The sequence below is a fragment of the Nomascus leucogenys genome, chromosome 2 (assembly GCF_006542625.1).
Source record: "Nomascus leucogenys isolate Asia chromosome 2, Asia_NLE_v1, whole genome shotgun sequence".
In the NCBI taxonomy this organism is placed as follows: Eukaryota; Metazoa; Chordata; class Mammalia; order Primates; family Hylobatidae; genus Nomascus; species Nomascus leucogenys.
Genome location: NC_044382.1, coordinates 97,015,184 through 97,032,801, shown reverse-complemented (window position 1 = coordinate 97,032,801; position 17,618 = coordinate 97,015,184). Strand labels below are relative to the sequence as shown.

Below are 17,618 nucleotides of genomic sequence, written 5' to 3'. Positions count from 1 at the left end.
GTTAAAGTTGGGCAGTAAACCTATTTCTTAATTTTTTTTTAATTCCAAAAAAAATTATTTTGGGAAAGAAGCTAGGCTGTTTGTTTTGTCTTGTTTTATTAAGTGTAAATCTATGTTTGTACTTCTGATTTTGGAGGTTTAATAATCCTTTCCTTGATGCTGTAAATAGAAATTGGTCTCCCACCTCCCAGCAGTTTTGAGATTCTAGATTAGGAACCCAAGTGAGTGAAGAAATCTCCCAACCCCCATCAGGGACTACTCTAACTAGAGAAAAATCAAAGAAAATACTTCAGGCACTACATCCTGCCTTTATCCAACTTCAGGAGGCTGAGAGACAAACACACTAACCAAAACGGAGCACAAGCGAGAAATGGCTGTTCCAGAAAGAAGCAACACACAGAGCCTCAACTCGCACAAAGACAGAGCACCAATTACACAGAAAACCACCACCAAAGGAACCCAGAAACACTCAGATATGCTTTAGAGATGCCTTAAAATGCTCACGTGGAAAAGAAAGAGAAAATAAGTTTAAGAGATTGTATCCTTTTATTTTTAATTTTTAAAAATGTAATTAGTGACTTCATACTTTTTCCTTCTTTGTATAAAATTGCTATTCTGATGTGCACATGAGTACTAGAAACAGTCATTAAAAAGATAATAATATTTGAGCACAGTGCCTGCCTGAAGCTGGGTATTTTGCTTGTGATTGTTTTTTTTTTTTAATTCGGTTTTATTTTACTTTTTTAGAATACATGCATGGTATAAAGTGAAAGAAAGGCATACTGTAGGCCTCTGTGAGATGAAACAGCGTAGCAAAATCTGAGTTTTATACTTAGTTTTCAAACTATTGAATAATATCCTGTGAGACCTCTTAGGTCTTAACTGGATTAAAATGAATATATTTGTGCTCCGGCTCTTTTCAGCTAACTAATGTGCATGTGAATTGATAGTGTGGAGGGAGCAGACGAGAGCAAGTGTATATGACACCGGGAGTGGATGCAGGGGCCAGGCCGAGTGCGACTGTGTGAAGGAGCGTGCAGGACGGTGTGGGCTCTCTGGACAGAGTGAGAGAAATGAAAATTAGCAGGCCTTGGGGTCTGGAGCGTTTTGTCCAGAACCACAAGAGAAGCTTAGTTGGGAGATGAGGGGGGAGGGGAAGGGTGTTGGTGAAGGGAGGGTGGAGAAGGAGGTGTGGCGTGTGTGTGTGTGTGTGTGTGTGTGTGTGACTCTGAGGTTTCAGTTATGGCCGAGCCTTGGGTTTTTGTTTTGGCGGTTCCCAGCATAAATAGGCTGAAGTTTCAGGTTCAGGGTGGAGTGCATGCCAGGGGATCGGATCGTCGTTCTGAGTTTCTCTTTCTGGCCCTTCTCTATGGTTGTTGCTCAGAACATTGCTGCTGTGAAGGAGTGGGGGGAGAAGCAAGGGATGGGGGTCTGTCTGCAGCTGCCCCTCTCACACTTGAATAAAAGAACTTTTTTTCAGGGGTAGGGAAGCTGTGAATACCTTTCCCAATAAGAGATGAGGCATATTGAAAACTATATTAAATTACCCTGATTAACAATTTAGCCACGAACAGGGGAGCTTTGGGAGATCTCTATAGGCAGGACTGGGGGCTATTCATGCCAGCAGCTAAGAGGTCGAAAGGTTTCTGAAGTTCACAGGCTCAGAGCCTTTGTTATGCTAACAGACAATCTCAAATCAGCTGCCTAGTGGAGTGTGAAATATAAATGATTCCTTGAGAACTTCCAATAAGTTGTCACTCTTGCTCTCCAAATACCAGGACAGGCTGCTAATTTCTAGCGGGCCCTTTTGCAACATTGCTAGCCCTAAATGAATGCCTTTGTAGTTCAAATAATCTTTTCAAGGGAGCTGTCCTATCATCATAGCCCAAATGCATCTTGGTTTTGACTATTAAATGAAAATCAGGGCTCAACTGTGCTTGACTTTTCCAAGCGCCCGATGTTTGGGAAGGATGGTGGCAGCTCTCATGCACAACAAGTTAGCACCCACTGCAGGAGGGCCAGGGCATTAATAACAGCCCACAGCCCCGAGCTACCCCAACTCTCACCCCAACTCCCTACTGGGAACAAAGCTCCAGGAGAGATTTACGTGACTTCCCTTGGGCTGGACTACCTTCCTCTTTCAACCACACCAACATTTCTTTAATTTATGGACCCTCTATCCAAGAGGATAGCCAGCTGACCTGCTAGCATCTGACTGGTCACTTCGAAGCATCAACTTTGGGGATGGATGTATTCATTCTTCAAGGCAGACAAGGCCAAGGGGAAGAGGGCAAGGTGTGTGTCCAGGCCATGCCCCTAGTATCAGATGCCTGTGGATATTATTTTATCATTTTCCCATAAGAAGGATGTGAACATGGCTTATGATCTTGAGTGTGACCTTTGAGCAGGTCCCGATGGATAGAAAACCAGTCCTGGCTCTCGGAGTCTAAATTGCAAAGCTTTTAAAATAAGGAAAAGCACCCCCATTCTAAACCTCAAACAAGCTGAGGGGAGTGAGAATGAGAATCTATCAGGGAGAGTGTGCTCAAACATTCTTATAGAAAGGACAATGCAATTTATACAAATAAAGAAAACACACAGACAAGAGGACAGAAACCAAAGGAAATTAGAAATCCATCTGCATCAGCCTTCACAAAGGAAAGGATAAAACCTTACAGCAATAACTTGGGTCCTGAAAATTTTGATATTTATGACTCCATGACCTCCACTTTCCTGCTGAAATATAAAAAGGTCCATGATATGACAGAAGCCTCAGCTTTTTCCAAACAGAGCAGGTTTGATTTTTGAGGCCAGGAATGGGAAGAAATCAAATGGACTACATTTCTTAGTATATAATTAGGGTAAGTTTACATTCATATAAACAATATTTTAAAATACATCGTTAAGTAACTTTATGAAGCTAGATGATACAGCCATACAGAAAACCCGAGGGCCTTGATTTCTCGTCATCTTATTGTTCTTCTAATTACAATGATTTAAAATAATTACATCAAAAATATTCTGGGGCAGTTAGTTTCTACTGGTATAGAAACTGGTTTAAGTAAACACTTCTTTGTACTTTAGGTATACTAAAACTTATGACTATTAAAATGTGAATTAGATATAAATAAGAATGGTGGCATAACTTTCATCAGTTTTGAAATCATCTAGCTTAACATTTTAAAATTTTTTTAAAAAGCCAGGGTACCAGTACAATTGTAAAGGACTCTGGGATTCAACTCAGAGAATTTGGTCCTTAGATAGGAGCCAGTGTTTAAGAACCAGGTCATCTTTGTCTTTCCAATTCTTATTTGTTTCACTCAGCAAAACAATCTGCAAATAATATTGCCTAGGAAAATTAGATTACTGACATTACAGGAGTAAAAGTTTCTTCTGCCAAATGTCAAAATTAGACAATAATGTATTATTGATCCACTCACACCCTTCTCAGGGGGACTTAGCATCCTTGTTATCCTTATTTTATAGACAGTAAAGTGACTGGCTTTGGATGCACTTCTAATTACACAAAACAGAAGGCAACATTGATAGCTAAAAGTTTGGCACATGAGAGACAATGTGCCTAAATTTAACTTTTCATCCCTTTTCCATTTTTAAAAATTTAATTAATATTAAATGGTAGAATATCTACACGTTATTGACACATTCTGGACATTCAAAAGAGAAATACATTCCCTGTGCTTTCCAAATACTTATTTTACCACTTCGAAGTGTCCTCTCTCTTTCCGTCTTTAACACATCAAAACAGGGAAGAAAGCGCTTTTGTGTTATAACTACAGAGAAAACATTTGAGAATGTGTCAATGCACTGAATACCAGCACCAGTTTGGGGGTTGGTTTGTTTTTTCCCCCTGCCGTGGTATTTCTTTTCCCTCTGCTTTTGCAGTCTTTAAACTCTGACCACTTTGAGAAAAGCAATGGTCGAAATGAAAAGTTAGGACAAATTGCATTAAACCTGTGTGTCGCCAGAATATGAGCATGATGAAAGCAGGGTTGGGACATTTTATGGAGCCATAGCAGCTCTCCACACACAGAAAATTAAAATAAAATAAAACGTAAAAGCTGTTTTTGTTTCTCTCTCTCTCTCTTTCTTAAATACCTATGATCTAAGAGAAAGGGAATTCCCGTTTTAAAAAAAGTTTCCAGGGTTGCCATTTCTCCATAGTGGGGGTGTCTGAATGTGCGTGTTTATGTGCGTGCATGTGAGTGTGTGTTTGGGGAGAAAAGAAAGAATGGGGAGGAGGAAGGCAGATAACTTTACTGACATATTAATTCTTTAGATAGCGGTAAATGAATGGGCCAAATAGACATTTGTTTCCCTTAATAAGTTTTATACAGGTCTCTTACAAGCTGTGGCATATGCTTCATTTATATGTATATTTATTTAGAAGGTTAGAGAATAATAGGTGTAGCTTTGCTATAGTAGCAGTTATTATTTAAAGTCCAAAGAGGTTACAACTTTTCTTCTACTCTAAACATGAATACAAAGGTCTCTTGTATATGCCTCTTGCTTTATGTTGAGGGCTAATTAAAAATAAAGATAATATTCTGACTGTCGAGCCTTAGGAGGCGAAAGAATGAGGCTAAAAGGCAAAACGACTCCAAGATGGCTGCCTCTTCCTTCTTCCCCCTCCTTACTGCCTGTTTTCCACATGAAAATTAATGTAATATTTTGTTTAGAAATCACATTGTAGGTCATTTGCAAATGAGGCAGCCTCTGAGGCACCCACATCTGCCTAGAATACCCTCATGATGCCATCGAGGTATGGAAAGAGATTAAAATGCAAACATTCAAATGTATTTAGGTTTCTACATAGTGACTAGACTCACACACATACACACTTGAATGTGTGAACAACACACACAGCTGCAAATGGAATAAAAGGCCAAAATCCTTCTTAATTCTTAGAACAGAAGGGCAAAGGAAGGCGCCAGGCCACCACCTTTCTCCCCAAAGGTTAGAAAATGCACTGTTCATGGTCTGGATTCGATGTTTTAAAAAAGATATATCTTACTGATAACTCTCTCATTAGCCAGACTTCCAAGTCTGGGGAGACAAGATTTCCATAAATTATCTCTCTAACTCATCTCATGCTGGTGCAAAATGCAAAGCTAAATTTTTTTTTAATTTTTAATATTTTTTTAAAAAGAGAAAATACTAAGCTAACCATCTTCCTGACAAACATGTTAAAAGATTAAGATCACTAGTAATTAATACTATTAATTATAATAAATATATTTTATCATAAAATTCCACCCATAAAGCTAAACTAAAAATAATGTAGGAAATAAATAAAAGCACATTTGGCTCTTTCTAATAGATTTATAGTAGGTTACTGAGCAGATTTGACTGCACTAGGCAAAGAACAAAGCAAATGGTTTAGTTCCTATAGGAAATATATTAAAAAGAAAAAAAAGGAAAAAACCCCACAACCCTTTATCTAAAAGCCATCAGGGACAAGCACTCAATACAAGTTAACAAGCAGGAACTGATAAGATAACATTTATATGAGGTCAGAAGTCAAATGCCAGTCAAAGGCTTTTAACCTCTTGGGTCATAAACAGGAATAGTTAAAAGTGAGAGGTAGTTATTTATCGGATTTTAAGGGTACCTGATCATTGCCAGAGAATCACCGATGATGAAACTAATTGGGATTTATAGAAAAAGAACTTTGTAGCTGTTCAAAGAAAATTAACCTACAAACCCACAATTCTTCAATTGGTAGGGAGAAAAACAAACAAAAAACCCCTCTTTTGGGAGAGAAATAAATCTGGCAATTTAAACAGTAACAAAATCTCTCTCAAAATCAATAATTTATGACTAATGTACATATCGATTAATATATAGTAAGTGATTTTTAAAATAAATTCTGTATTAACAATCTAACAACAAAAATAAGCATTATATAAGGTATTTCCAAGTTTTGTTCTTTTTCTTTGTTCCTTTTCAGACCGTCTAAATTAGACAGAATATAACTCCATATCACAATACTTCTTGCCCTCAGAATGCCATCATTTATAAATTTAAATATATATATTCTAATAGCAATTATTTTTAAACATTGGAATATTGAAACTGCTTAATTAAATTTTTATCTTAATCTATCCAGAGAAACAGATGTTTCTTTTATTTGCTGTCAGAATATTTTTTCTTTGTTTTGATTTTTGTCCTTTTTGTCTCTTTTTAGGTTTACATTCCAAACTCCCAAACGTTCCTGGTCTCTGCATCCATGCTGGTTCATATTTTCAAAGCATACCCACCCCTCTTTTTTCTTTTGCAATAAAAGAAAGCAGATCTAGATATTTCTTTCTAGAGAGAGATAGAGGGATTGTTGTTAGGCCTGCTAAGGCCCACTGTTTCTTTAAACAGAGTCCATAATACCCTAGGCGAACATTGTGGATTTAAAATGCTTTTAAATATTTATCACTAGTATTTTATCATCATATTCAAATGACACCTGGAGTGCACTCACCTTTATTGACAATCTCTGTTCTGAAAGTCCATTTGCTTCCTTAAAGCCCCCCAAGCAGAACAAGGACTACCCGTTTTCATTCAGTTAATGTTTAGTAAAAAACCAAGCAACCTTAATCAGCATGCTGATTGCATCGTCAACTAACAAATAATTTACTACTCTGAGCATTGCATTCCATTAAAAGCTCATTAAATTTTCTGTTCTCCAATGGGAGGTTTAGCTTTTGAACTGCATGCTTTTGCTTCCAATGATCATTTATTCAATCTTTGCAAAATGTTGTGGTTTGTTTTTTCCTAAAGTATAGGTGAGCATTTCTATACCTATAGATTGCAAACATATGGAAACACAGCCCAGAGTTGGAGAATGTTCAATTTGATTTATAAACTCTGTTTAATAAAAATTCAACACAATCTCTTGTACTTTTAGTAAATTCTGAAACAGTTGAGTATATCTGTGGTTATGTGTGACCCAAACATAGTCTCAGAAATATTAGTATATTATCTAAAATATCAAATCCTTTCTTTAATGCTTAAATTTTTCTTTTCTGCCTATTATAGCTATAATTATTTTTATCCTTGTAAATAGTTGTTTTCTACTGATTGAAAAAGGGGCATGATACCACAAAGCTCTTACCCTATTTGATGCCAGACTTAATACTTTGGGGGAGGGTGTGGGCAGTGGCTAGTTACCCAAAGAAATTCACATTTTCTGGGGTTTGCACATTTTTTACAAACTCATAATCCCCTGAATTGTTTTCATGCCCAGACTTGTCTAGGAAAGAGTGTATTTATTATTTTTAATTTAGGGAAATGTAAGAAAATATCAGGCCCCCAAATTAACATGCATCTTTGGATTGCTAATTGTGCTCATTGCAAATTTGGGTCATTTTGCATGAGTGACTCTAATGTAGGGCTGAGATTGCCACGCAGCCAGCGCAGTGGATTCCTGATTCCCCGTGCTAATCCTGAACTCGGTGATTGTGTCAGGTGCAGTTCTGTATGCTCTAGCAGCTGGCTCATCCTCATCAATGCAAATAAGGCAACTCCTACAATCAGAGCCTCGCGAGTGTGAGGCCTGATTGCTGAGGGCAGGCTAAAACACTACACAGACTCTCACTTTCAAATCCCGCTAAGTGAGAAGACAACTGCAATGTCCCTCCAGTTCAAAATCAACCTTTCGAAAACAAAACAAGGAGAAAGGGATGGCTACAAGGAGGAGGAAAACTCCAATGTTTGGGAAGTGGACTTGTTTAGATGGGTTTTATTTAGATACAGAGATAATGTAAAGTGCATTTCAACAAATAATTATTTAGCTCCTATTCTGTGCAAGATACTTTGCTTTAAGAGCTGCAGGGGATACAAAGGTGAGGAAGAACACACTTCCGGCTTCCAAGGAACCCTATTACTTGATTGCAGAAAGTGGTAAACATTAAGATAATAGTGGAACTGTTATTAAGGAGCAGTCACCAAAATCATAAATGAAAACCAAAAAACGTACTTTTAAGGGAAGTATTTAGAGATGGCATATTTGTGGCATAGACGTTAAGAGTAAGGCTTTGGAAGCTTGGGGTTCAAATCCCAGCTTTGCCACTTACTTGCTCAAGTTACTTTGCCTTTCTAAACTGTAATGTCATCATCTGCAAAATGGTGGCAACACAAGCACCTAGCTCAGAGATCTTAAAGAATGAAATGAGAATATGTAAATAACAACTTACCACAGTGCTTGGCACATAGTAAGTGCTAAATAATGTCAGCTATGATTATTATTATTTGCTTCTTAACACACAAAGAAGGAGGGGATCCAAAAATAACAGTGTGCCACAGTTTGAAAGGCATTTATTTGATCTTGTCTCTAAATTTCCATTTTACATGTAGCACTTACCCGGTGGAAGTGAAAATACAGTGAACGCTAAAAAGCCCTGTGTCTCTCGGTGGTGTCTGGACAACTCTGGCAACTCGGAACATGAAGGAGAGAACAAGAATTCCCTGTGCTTTTCCTTTTCTTCTTTTCCAAACACGTGTGCAGACTTCCCCTGCATTTCAGCCCCACCCTCTTTATTTTACTGCCTAATCTATAAAGGAGGATTAACAGCAGCACGCTGCTTTGGCATAGAGCAGATTCTGGGTGAGGACCTGTAGGTAGAGTTTAATGAATACAATTTTCTAGGACTGTGAGTGCATATTTTTAGCTCCATGCTGGGCTTCAGCGTTGGCTCTTGAGACAGACGAACAGAGCCTTTGATCAGACTTGGGTGTTGCTCCAAGAAGAACCTTTTCTCAGAAAGTCGTTAGGAAAAAAAATTGTCTTCTGTTGCCCTTATTCCTAATGTGCACTCTATAGATTCAGATTCCAGATAACTGGTCCTGATCTCAGTAAATTAATTGCATTGCAACATTGAGTTACACCATTGTGGAAAGAAAAAGTACTTCTGGGCAGGAACAGATCCACTTTCTCACGAAAGAGAATGGCTGGTGCTCAAGTGTGTGGTTGCCATCCTTTCCCTTTTGAGAGTAGGGTAGAGGTAGTTAACCTTCCTGGGGGAGGTTTGGCCTAGACAACATCATAGACACTATATCCCCCCTGGAGTTACCAAACAATAAAACTGCTTCCTTTGCCAAACACAAAGAATGGTCTGGAGTTGGATATTAGCAAACAGCAAACCACATAAAGAAGACAAAAAAAAAAAAAGGCGGGGGGGCGGGGAGAGGGAGAAGGAAGAAAAGAATAGGAAGAAGGATGGAAGAAAGGAAGCAAAATTACGTGAAGAGGAGAGCATAAAATAAGATCTCTTTTCTGCTTTAGCTTGCCAGAGAAAGAGGGCAGCCAACCACTTTTGTCATGATTTTAGCTAGTGCCAGGCAAGGATGGGAAGGTGGAGAAGAAGGGATTTTGATGTAATGCCAAGCAGGTCAGGGATGAGGCACCGGGTCTTTGGAAATAGCTGAGACTTTAATACCTTGGCACTGGGAGAGTGTGCACAAGACGGGGAAGGATTTGATCTTTTGCATTCCTGCTCAGGACCCTCTCCTTCTCTATCTAATAGGATTAACAGATATTTTCCTAAGCAGAAATCAAAATGTGTCAAATCATCTGAGGCAGTCAATTTGTTCACAATGCCCACATTCTTACAGTACAGATGCAGCACTATTCAAAAACAGTTTCATTTCAAGAGATACAATGCAGCAGAGATGTAAACATTTATCTTCATAATCTTACCCTCCTTTCAGACTGCTTAATTTTTCCCAGTGATTTTCCCCTCCTCTTTCACTCTCCCCGCCTCACCCCCCGCCCCAGCTCAAGCTTCAAAACATCTAGTACAAAAAAGACATGACTTCCCCAGAGGATTCGGGTCTCAGTGATCCTGATGATGCAATGTGTGCTCTCCATTATTCCTGGGAGCTCACTGGATGTGTTCCTGTATCCCGCCTCACAGCTTCAGTTGTCCTTATTTTTGCATCCCTTACAAATCCTCCTTAAACACCTGCAAAGGTTACCTCCACCTCTTCCTCCCACCTCATTCCAAGTTATCAGGACTCCTTCCCCACACTTGCCACCCCACCTCTACATTCTTTTTTATTTTTATTATTGCTATTATTATCCTCTCCACCAGCACAGCCCATGTGGTTTCTCCTTAGGGAGGCATCAAGTTGCCTTCCCTTGTGCTACCTTAAAACTGCTTTTCCTCTTCCAGCTCCTTTTGAACACAACGGACCACTGTCACCTTTGGAAGAATGAATGAAAGTAGTCAGAGTAGGATTCCAACTTCACATTGTTGGCATTCCTGAAAATCTCATGCATTTTCATTGCCTCCTCCCAACTTGCCTTCTTTCTCATTGAGACCCCATAGCAGCAATTAGAAGCTCTGAAATGAATAGAAACAATAGCTGCCAGTGTGTGTTATTCTTAAAACTCGAATAGTAGACATTTAGCAAGCAGAATAAAGGCCGATTTTATTCCTCTTTCTCATCACTTGTATATTCAGTATATATGTATAGTTTTTTTTTTTAAAGTAGATTACTCGCTGGGAGCAGCTGCTCAAGCCTGTAATCCCAGAACTTTGGGAGGCTGAGGCGGTTGGATCATGAGGTCAAGAGATCGAGACCATGCTGGCCAACATGGTGAAGCCCCGTCTCTACTAAAAATACAAAAATTAGCTGGGCATGGTGGTGAGCGCCTGTAGTCCCAGCTACTCGGGAGGCTGAGGCAGGAGAATGGCTTGAATCCAGGAGGCAGAGGTTGCAGTGAGCGGAGATCATGCCACTGCTCTCCAGCCTGGGCGACAGAGTGAGACACCATCCCCCCCAAAAAAAAAAGAAAAGAAAAAGAAAAAAAGTGGATTACTTCCTATAATCTCCATAACAACATATTTTTCACTGATACATTTTGGGTGTCTATTTCACCATAATTCTCTATGTGATCGTGGTGTCAAAATATGATGAATTGGTCCATTCTCCCTAGAAAGTCCTCTCCACCATTTTTCCTTCCCACCTGTTAAAACCCTACCCGTTCTGTGGGATCCAACTTACACCACATCTCCTCTAGGAAATTTTCCCAGATCCTCCCAGAAGAGTTATTCTCCCTTCCGCAGGGCTTCTAGTGAGGATGTTGATGTCTTTCCTCTCTCACCCACTGGAGTTAGTTTTGTATTCTAGCCACTGTTGATGTCTGTCTGCACCCAGACCAGGAGGCCTGGAGCACAAAGAACTTATCTGTCCTTACTGGTTTCTCTATCGCTCCTACAACAGGGCCTGGCACAACAGAGTGACTCTGTCCACTGAAGATGATATATGTATGGATGATATCTCAGCCTTCTGAGCCTGAGAAAAGGCCACCACTACCTGCTTTGAGCATGTCTGGATGAGGGAGATGTCAAGCCACTCCTGGCCCCCTTCTCCCACCTCATTCCCACTTATACATGACAATGATTTTGAGGCTTCCTCACATTAGAATTTTTAATATTTTTTTCATCTAAATGCTCATCTTTAGTAAATATGTAACTAGATGAATTGTGAAGTGAGAGAATTAAAAAGTGCTATCTTATATGTGAATGAATAAATCATTTATATTAGCTCTTCTGTTTCTAGGCTAGTCTGGAATTGGCAACAAATACCTAAGCATCAGTACTCTTTGACATAGTGTATTCATTTATTTTTATTTTTTAAGCAGTCTGACAAGTTATTTACTGTGTCAATTAGCATTGGCCTGAAAAGGAGTTGTTGTGCTACATGTGTTTATGTTCAGCTTTTGAGCTGTCCTGATAGTTTTGGCTTTTATTTGTACAGGTATTTATCTTGAAAGGATCACCACCACCACCACAAAAACCCTACCTCATATTTTAACATTTTCTTAAAACCATACCTTGTTTGCAACCCCATCATTTCAGTATTAAATTTTTTCTCCTGATAAGGCAAATGACACTTTAGCCTTAGTTAATGTAAAAACAGGAAGGTGTTAATCTCATTTCCAACATGTCAGCTCTTCCAGGTAGGGTATTAATACACAAGATCCCCTGCTGGCAGCCTCAACAGAATCTTTCCAGCTGGGAAGTGAAGTCCAAACCTGGTAATTTTTGCTTTCTTTTATTGTGTGTGCTCAGGTCTGCTTCATTCATTGAAAAAGGTATAGCAGTAGCTAAATGCATATAAAGAAACAAAGGGGTGTTTGCAAACTATTAACTCTGTACTCAGACACTATGCTAGGTTTGTTTTAAAATATTCACACACTACAAACATTTGGGTATGTTTGATGATAAATAGCAACTAGGTAAGACATATTTGAAATATCTCCTGAGATCTATAATTTTGCATCAGAGAACTCCAGTCCAGTGTCACCAATAGCTTTGTTTAATTTGCTGTCTTTAAAACAATAGTCTGGACTAAACAAGGAACAGTAGGGGCTATGCTGTAGGAAGTATTTTGGGATCCTTATCTAACAAAAAAAAATTATATTCTTGAAGTAACGTGGGAACCAAACTTTTAATTTTTATTTTTTCTTCACATTGTAGAGATGAAAGGAAAAAAATGTTTTCATAGTACTGAGTTGGTGTGGACAGTGTGAAGGAAATATGTTTCCTACAGAAATTTTTAGGAGTTTGGGGAATTGGTTCTACTTATCCTACTCTATGTCTATAAACACTAAAGGTGTTTTTTTAGGGGCAATTTCAAAAGAGGGCAGTTAGAGCAAAGAGGAAATCAGTAACTATAGTGAATATATAAGAATATTAAAATCAAGCTTTCCTATTTGTAAATATGATTAATAAGAAAGCTTAATTTAAAAAAATATGATGTAAATATGATTAATAGGTTTTAAAGAAAATTTCACATGGCTCCAATTTGAGAAAGAGTTAGAATGGCCATTTTAATTTCACACAGGAATGGAATTATATATGGCTTTAAAAAATTATTGATAAATAGACTGTACATACTGATAAGCTATTAATTCATTTGAACTAAAAACAGTAGAGAAATAGAAAAAATAAAATGGGATGGCAGCACAGACAAAGTAATATTTACAGGGTGGGCAAGTAAGAGGATGTGGCCATAGAAAAGTATGAAAAGACATGGGTCCTGGAGGCATGCAACTAGTCTTATACCTAGTTGAGGAGAGATTTGAGAGGAGAGATAGTGACGATGCCACTGAAGAGGTTAATTTTTGCACATGTCCTCCCACTTGCTAGTCACATGTTCTTGTTTCACAGTTGAGACAGGCATTATTATGCCCACTATACAGATAAAGAGACACAAATGCAGAGAAGTTGAGGCTCCTCTGACATAAACAGTTACATGCCAGCTCCAGCCCTGTGATTCTTTTTCTTTTCTTTTCTTTTCTTTTTAAAAGTTAGGATGAGAGCTTAAAAACTGCGAAAGGGAGGGAAAAAAGATGAACCAAAAATATGTGAAATTTTTAAAAAGAGTCACTGAGGAATTCTGAGCTGTCAAATATATCCAGAAAAATAACGCAGGGAAAAAGTGAGATGATAGGGTTTTAAAAAATTCCTGTTCAAGTTCATAACAGGCACAGTGCCTCTTTTTATCCATCTCCTGTCTGTACATATTTTCCCACACACCATTCTGTAGTTACAGAATTCATTCCCTTGCCCACTGGGTCAGTATTTTATTACTTTACCAGTTTCTTTTTGTAATAGCTTTTTATACTCCTTGCCAGTGAAAGTATACCCCCAGAAGAAGAAGACGACCAAAGGAAGGAGAACGTGGGCAGGAAAGGCCTGGCAAGCAAGGTCACTGTTAGAGCCACGTCTCGATTGTTCCATTTCCCCAGTGGGCACTATTACACATTTCCCCTTAAGCATGAGGTCATGTTATTTTCTGTGTTTAGCTTTTACCTAGAACATGGATGAGCTCATCAGAAAATATAACAAAATTAAATTCTATCATTGCTCATTGCAACCACATAGCTGATATTTTATGTATTGCATCCTAAATCTCCTTCTGGAAGTGTAACAGAGTTATAACCTGTATAATTTGTACCATTGTTGACATTTTTATCTTCTTCAAAAACAATTTAGTACAACTTTAATTGAAGATCTTAAGCCTCACAGGTTAGTGGGCTTGGAGAAGGATGTGGAAATAATGGGAGAAAATCACTCATCAAAGTAGTTAAATGACTTGAACTCGATCACACAATTGGCTGAGTCTGGATTGAGAACTTGGAGTTTTATTTTAGGCTCTGGATCTTACCACATTGCCTTTCAAGTTCATTTCAGCCAGACGTGGTGTCTCATGCCTGTAATCTCAGCACTTTGGGAGGCCAAGCCGGGAGGATTACATGAGGTCAGGAGTTCTAGACCAGCCTGGCCAACATGGTGAAACCCGGTCTCTACTTACAATACAAAAATTATCTGAGCATGGTGGCAGGTGCCTGTAATCCCACCTACTCAGGAGACTGAGGCAGGAGAATCACTTGAACCTGGGAGGCGGAGGTTGCAGTGAGCCAAGATCACGCCACTGCACTCCAGCCTGGGCAAAAGAGTGAGACTCTGTCAAAAATATATATATATATCATTTCAGTCAGTGTTTATTGATCACTTGCCATGTGTTAAATGCTATAGAGAATTGCATTAGAATTATCCACTCGTGAGCTTATTCTTTTATTAGGGTATGTCCAAACAGGTCTAGAAGAAAAATTTTAAAACATCTAAATTTCTAAGTCAAAACATTCATTCCCCCAAAAAGCAAAACCCTAACATATATTTATAATTATGCAACAACATAGATGAGGGAAATCTTTAGCTATAAGTAGTGAAGACAATCAACACTACAAAACTACTGGCCTTATTTGTGTGTTTGCCAAAATAAGTAAAAACATAGGCAGTGAAAGAAAAACTTGACTACTAAGATACCTTTCTTACTCAAAGCTACCATCTCCAAATATTCTCCGAGTCAACCAACAAATATCAAGCATTCATTTCCTGTCAGGCATTGGATTAGAGATCTGAGAATGAACAAAACAGATGTAATTCCTACTGTATTGAATGAAATAATTTGAATATCTTTTCTACTTTCAAAATATAAGCTAATATACTTTCCAGCCATTCATATTTTAGTAAGAATTACTTTAAATGGATAATCAATTTTCTTGGCTCTCTGTTATGGGAGGATATTAGTTAGTGACAGCTCAATTTTGTTGTTCATGGTGAGGTTGCAGGGCAGAAAACAAAGAAAGAACAATAAAAAAGTGAGAGGTCATTTTAGAACATGGAGAATCTGGGGAGGGTGTCCCAGAATGCAATGCCAACAAATATCGAGGACTCATTTACTGTCAGGCACTAGATTAGAGACCTGAGAATTCCATGAAATGATGCCACCATGAAAAGCTCATGGTTACCTTAGGGGTTTGGGTGTCTAGAGAAAAGTAGGAGAGGAGTGACCAAGGAAAACATTGCTTTCTTACTGCCTAAGGATCTTGGTGTCAAATTCATTGACCCAGGAATCTGTGAACTTAGAAACCTTGTTAAAGAATTTGGATTTTTTTCCCCACAAACAGAACTTTTTTTTTTTATGGATAGGATTTATTGGTTGGCATTAGGAGATGGCCACACAGTGGAAGCCTTCATGAGTACAGAGCTTGTCATTTGTCCAGAGGGCCACAATTGGGGATGTATTTGACTCCACAGTCATCTGGGATGAGCTACTTCTCAGCCACCATGTCTCCAACTTCATTCAAATTGAACTTGATAAAGCACCACTTCTTTGAGATGCGGATCTTCTGGCAGCCAGGAACTTGAACTTGGCACTGTGTAGGGCCTCAATCACATGCTCCTTGTTCTGCTTGGTGCAGATGGACCCGATGACTTGGCCAATATGAACCCAGGCTATGATGCTGTGAAGCTTTCCAAAGGCACCTTGCATACCTGTCTACAGCCTACACTGGGACGGCATAAGGTCAGAGACATGAACATACACTGGAAAGGGCTGTCTTCAAGGTCCCTTAGAGGCAACCTATACAAGAAACAGGCATACACTACCAAGGAACCTGCTGTTTGCAGCCATTGCACACCAAGCCCCCAAGAGGAAAAGAGCTCGGTCAACTTAATTGGATGCAGACAAATAGGCTTTTTTTTTTGCCACTATTAAAATCAAACTTTAAACAGATTCTTGGACTTGTGGCTCATATCCATCAGCTCATTCAACGTTAGCACCTGTCTTGTCCCCAGTAGCTTTTCCAGAACGACTAACTTCATCATGAAACTCTATTAGTTTTCCCAATTCAAACATGGGCTTCTTCAGCATTTTTACTTTTCTAATGAATACATCATGAAGAGGATAAATAGATTGGCAAGCATTTTCTATGTCTTTTCCAATGTTGTATGGAATCAATTTATTGAACAGTTTTTTGAAGTCATTCGTCTGCTCTTCTGTGTTTATGATTTCCATCATCTCCTCCTGAATTTGACAGACCTGTTGGTGCTGAGCATAAGAGGTCTTCTGTATCTGATTGTTGCATTTTCTATAAAATCAATACAGAACTGGCCAAGCAAATAACCATTGGTAGTCTTGACATTGACATGAGCTTCAGTCACGGTCTACCATTTTTTGACTATGGAACACATTTTGTCATGGGTAAGATCCATGCCATGGAAGTTAGTCAGGCAGTTTTTGCCCTGAACATCTTCAGTAATCAGCTAGTTTATTCTAAATGCAACTTCATTATTCTGCAGATCAGCAAGACCCACTTCAAACACATGACCCTTAAGGTCATCAGGTGCAATTCTTGTTCCTTGAATCCTAGTGTCTTTCCAATATTCCTTATATTGAACATAGCTTTCACGTGATACCAATCTTTCTTAGAAATGGATCAACCCCTTTCTTCTTGGCTTCCTTTTTGCCACCTTTCATAAGACTCTTATTCTTGCCAACCACCATGGTGCTGTTCAGGGACCCAAAAGGCAAGAATTTGGATTTTATCAACCTTGAATAAGGTCTGCAAAATATCACCTCTTAGTAATCTTTCATGAGTGATCATTCTGGCCCCAGAAAGATAGAAAGACTGTTATATGTTCCTATATGTTCTGGCTCATGGTATGGTCTGACATAGGACAGTCTTTCTGTCTGTTCTATGTCAGACCATATCATGAGCCAGATAGCTGATATTTTAGGTAGGTTTAGAACAGTTTTTTAAAAAAACATTTTCTACCAAAGCACCCCTAACTGGTAGTACAGGAGAAAGTTTTGAGTGGCAAAACTCCAACAACAGAATTATACCAGTGAAGGCAGGGAACAAAAGAACTGTTGAGGGTAAGTCAAGGCAGGAAGTTTGAAATGCCTTTAAAATCTTGTGGTTGTTTTCCTTAAAAATTTAAGCAATTGTTATATACTACCCCATAACAGGTTCATGTTTTTTATTGTTTTCATTTTTGTTTTCAGACAGGGTCTCGCTCTGTCGCCCAGGCTGGAGTGCAGTGGCGCCATTAGGAATCACTGCAGCCTCAACCTCCCAGCTCAAGCGTCCTCCCACCTCAGCCTCCCAAGTAGCTGGGACTACAGGCACTCACTACCATGCCTGGTTAATTTTTTTTTGTTGTTGTATTTATTTTACAGACAAGGTTTCGCCATGTTGCCCAGGCTGGTCTTGAACTCCTGGCCTCGAGTGATCCACAAACCTCAGCCTC

General features: G+C 38.8%; 1 long non-coding RNA gene, 1 other non-coding gene and 1 pseudogene across 2 annotated transcripts in view; all 3 read right to left on the bottom strand.

Moving 5' to 3' along the window:
• Positions 1–6,717, bottom strand: part of LOC105739474 — a 44,958-nt gene extending 38,241 nt beyond the window's left edge. Inside the window, exon 1 of the long non-coding RNA XR_004031254.1 lies at positions 6,491–6,717. This is a non-coding gene — a long non-coding RNA (uncharacterized LOC105739474). The remainder of the gene's footprint in view (positions 1–6,490) is intronic.
• A 7,754-nt stretch (positions 6,718–14,471) lies between these two features.
• LOC115836308 lies at positions 14,472–17,071 on the bottom strand (annotated as a pseudogene).
• LOC115831881 lies at positions 15,920–16,052 on the bottom strand. Its single transcript, XR_004027372.1, has one exon. It is a non-coding gene; the product is annotated as a small nucleolar RNA SNORA70 (small nucleolar RNA).
• Positions 17,072–17,618: the final 547 nt, after the last annotated feature.